This window comes from Urocampus carinirostris, chromosome 18, assembly GCF_059441175.1.
Source record: "Urocampus carinirostris isolate Australia breed hairy pipefish chromosome 18, RoL_Ucar_1.0, whole genome shotgun sequence".
Classification (NCBI taxonomy): domain Eukaryota; kingdom Metazoa; phylum Chordata; class Actinopteri; order Syngnathiformes; family Syngnathidae; genus Urocampus; species Urocampus carinirostris.
Genome location: NC_142366.1, coordinates 27,845,963 through 27,850,443, shown reverse-complemented (window position 1 = coordinate 27,850,443; position 4,481 = coordinate 27,845,963).

The following is a 4,481-nucleotide window of genomic DNA, read 5'->3' as shown; positions in this document are numbered from 1 at the left end:
GGATGTTTAGTCTCATTGTAGTCGTCTTTGCTTGCCAAATAAGACCTGGCATTTAACTTAAGGCGCTCTATATTAAAATTGGATTAAAGGGGCCTTCCCTTGAGATTGTTGTCTCCCGAGAGAGGAAAATCATCTGGAATAATCAATGCCATTTTATTTTTCGAATCGATGACGTTACCGCTTACTGATTCTGTGACTACTGTACTTATTCATGTATAAGGTATTATCATGTATCACACACACACCCCTAATTTTTAATCGTTTCACTTTTTATCAGCTCAAACTCTGAGGTTGGGTGCAACGGGCATCAAACCCGGGTCGCAGTGGTGATATTACCCAATTCTAAAATTAAAAATATATGTTTATCGTTTGAACAAAACAAATGTTTTTGTAGATTTTACTATTGTTTCTTAAACAACAGTTGAACATGTTGTGTGCTGTGGGACGACCTTCCCGAGATATATTAACTTTATTTGTGAACACTATAAAAGCCAATGTTGAACGTCTGGAACTATGAACGTGTCCCGAATGCAATAAAGCATGTTCCCTTTCTGCCATATCTACTCTCTGCGTATATTTTGGGGCAACGCCCAACGACGTTCTCTCCAAAATAAGAAAGCCCGACGACTACCAGTGGTACAAGTAACATAACCAAGAACCAAGAACCAGAATAGGATCAGGACCCAATCGCGTGACGTTCTCACACAAGCCTTTTATTTTACAGGAAATGGAGAGGAGGCTTGACAGAGACTCGAGCGACACTAATTCGGCCATATTCTATGGAGTTCACTTAGTCACATTTTAAAAAAAAATTAAATCTGCCCCCGTCTGGAAATGCCGGCTTTTCTTGTTCATCTTTTCCATCAAGAAACGAGCGTGCATTGTTGGGTGAATGTAGGTTGTGTTTGGTTAATGGAGTCAGATAACTAATTCGAACAAATTGGTAAACGATACATTTTAATATTTAATTCCCAACAAAACAAAAGTGAGAATTTTTTTCCAAATTTTCTAAGTGACCCCGAACTTTTGAACGGTGGTGTATATATTTCTCTCGTGGAGTTCAGAGTTACCGTAAGTTTCAGACTATAAGCCGCTCCTTTTTTCCCTAACTTTCAACCCTGCGGCTTATTCAGTTGATGCGGCCAATTTATGTCATTTTTCTAACGGCCGCTAGCGGCACTCGAGAGGTGCTACCATTAACTGCCCTGTCAAAGCTATATTATTATTATTATTATTATTAAAGCTTTGAAAATTCTCTCGGTGTACCGTCTTTCTTTGTAAATATGTGTAACCCATGTATAATATGTATTTGCAACTGTATATTTTTCTGATGTATTTATTTGTATTTATTTTAGACACTTATTCTGATACGGGTGAACGAAAAATGAGGGGCGGAACAAACGCGGGGTGCCGAGTTTAAGTGGGGACCGCTAAAGGTGAGGGACAGACAAGGAACGAAGATTGGGTAAAAAGTTGGTTAAAGAAAAAGGAGTTGCGTGAGTAAATGTGTTCATCTGATATATTTTTCCCACCCTAACCTTTGGAAATATACACTTTTTTCCTTGGATTACTTTCAACGGGACCCGGACTCTGCAGGTCTGCATCAAACCTTAAGTACCGGTATCATTTTCCGTTCACTTTGCCGGCTTTGATTTTTGGACTGTGGACTTTAATGAAGGACATTTAGTTTTGAATCGTGGGACTTGAAGTCGGGTTTGGGTTAATTTTGTGTTTGTGTTACATGTTTAAATGTGGGCGCATGCGGCTTATATACAGGTGCGGCTTGTGTACGTACAAAATCGGTTTTCCTCTTAAAATGGGGTGGGTGCGGCTTATAATCAGGTGCGCTCCATAGTCCGGAATTTACGGTATGCATTGGAAGTGGTTGATCTCCATAGAAAACGCAAACCGACCTTTAATTTCTCAAATCGTTTCGCGTGGTTCGATCCCAGGCATGACTAAACGATTGCTCCGTCACACTTTAAAGACCTTCAAGCAGTCTTCCATTGTCCCTAAATTACCTGCAGACCCCTCAAAATTCCCCCGCCCCGTCCTGGCCGGATGATTATTGGCAGGTTTTGGGGCATTGCTGCCGATGTGATTCCGCAGATGACTGTGAGGCAAGCAAAGATTGAATTCTCACTACGGAATGTGTGTCTGTGTGTGTGTGGGACAGGTCAGTCTCCTGGAAATAGGCAGTGATAGATGAGTTACATGGAAGGAGACAGCAATGCCTGCTCCCCAGCCCGGCTGAATCAGGAAGCTGTCTGCCAACTAAATGCCTCTGCCTTCCTCCCCCATTCTCCCCCCTCACTCACACTCTCATTACAATTTCCTCCCGCTTCCCCTCTCAACCCCACCGTCATCTCCCTCTACTTACGAAACGATCGTTTTCTTTATTTTTTGTGCTTACCGGACAACAGAGTCATTATGGGATTGAGTTATGTCTCTGCTCAGTGAGCACTACGGCCATCGAAGGCGTTCCGGGCACCAGAAGATATAGGTGATATTTTTATCTGGTTGCATTAAGTTAGTTTATTCATCTCATCTCATCAGCTGCACCGCTTATCCTCAGTAGGGTCGTGGGGGTGCTGGAGCCCATCCCAGCAATCATCGGGCAGTGGACACCCTGAACTGGTTGCCAGCCTATCGCAGGGCACACGGGGACAGACAACTCACTCGCTCATTCACACCTAGGGACAATTTGGACCGGCCAATTCACCTGAAATGCATGTTTTTTTGGAATGCGGGAGGAAACCCACGCAAGCACGGGGAGAACATACAAACTCCGCACAGAAAGTCTGGAGCTTGATTTGAACCCACGCAGGAGGTTCCCAAGACATGAACTGTGCCGCACATGCGCTAACCACTGCGCCGCCGTGCTGCCAAGTTAGTTTATTATTTATTATTATTATGTTTTAGAGATTTCTTGAAGGAAAAATGACCAAGAGATTGGCATTTCCACACGGGGGCAGATTTCATTTCTTAAACAATTTAGCGACGTGAACTCCATCCAATAAGGCCGAATTAGCCGAATTAATGTCGCTTGAGTCTCTGTCAAGCCTCCTCTCTCGATCTTCCTCTTCTCTCCTCGGCCCACAGTTTTTCCGCAAGCTGGTGTGCTGGCTCCTCCCGTGGGCGTGCCAGGAAAGCCCCCACGTGGGCTCCACGGCTCCACCACCTCGCCTGTGTGGAAAAACTCGAAACAACACCGAGCGTTTCTACGTCATCAGGGTCTTCTTCTCCAAACATTGCCTGCCGTCCTCTGTCAGAGTCCTGTTATCAAAATTCCCTATTCAAAACATTCCACATTTGGAAGAGCGTGACCTTAAGCCCACTCAGTGAAAATCTTCATTGCACTGAAAAAATGTACCGTAAATTCCGGACTATAGAGCGCACCTGATTATAAGCCGCACCCATCACATTTTAAGAGGAAAACCGATTTTGTAAATACACAAGCCGCACCTGTATATAAGCCGCACGCGCCCACATTAAAAAATGTAACACAAACACAAAATTAACCCAAACCCGACTCCAAGTCCCGCTATTGAAACTAAATGTCCTTCATTAAAATCCACAGTCTAAAAATCACAGCCGGCAAAATGAACGGAAAATGATACCAGTACTTAAGGTTTGACGCAGACCTGCAGAATCCAGGTCCCGTTGAAAGTAATCCAAGCAAAAAGTGTAGATTTCCAAAGGTAAGGGTGGAAAAATATATCAGATGAACACATTTACTCACGCAACTCGTTTTTCTTTAACCAACTTTTTACCCTCTCTTTTTGTCTGTCCCTCACCTTTAGCGGTCCCCCTTAAATTCCGCGTTTGTTCCGCCCCTCCTTTTTCATTCACCTGTGCAAAACACATCAGAATAAGTGTCTAAAATAAATACAAATAAATACGTTACAAAAATATACAGTTGCAAATACATTATTATACATGGGTTACACATATTTACAAAGAAAGACGGTACACCGAGAGAGTTTTCAAAGCTTTAATAATAATAATATAGCTTTGACAGGGCAGTTAATGGTAGCAACACTGGAGCGTCGCTGGCGGCCGTTAGAAAAATGACATAAATTGGCCGCATCACTGAATAAGCCGCAGGGTTGAAAAGTTAAGGAAAAAAGTTGCGGCTTATAGTCCGGAATTTACGCTAACTTGTATTTAATCGTATAAAATCCTTTATAGTCAAATGTATAAAATCCTTCAGTAGGTAGATATTCATAGATATGATTTGTTTCATACAAATATTTTTAATGGAATGTGAGATTCTGGTCTGTACTTGGATTTATTTTTTTCATTGAGTGGGCTAAAGTTCCTCTTAGTTTTTCCGCACCTTCTCTTTCCTTGTAACTGTTATTCTTTTGCCCGGGGAGGCGTCTTCTTGTGAGTTGTTTGGGTAAATGTACATGAACTTTTGAAATGACAGCCTCTGCCCTAGAGGGCACACTTGAGCCATGTGACATCTTTAGAAAGAG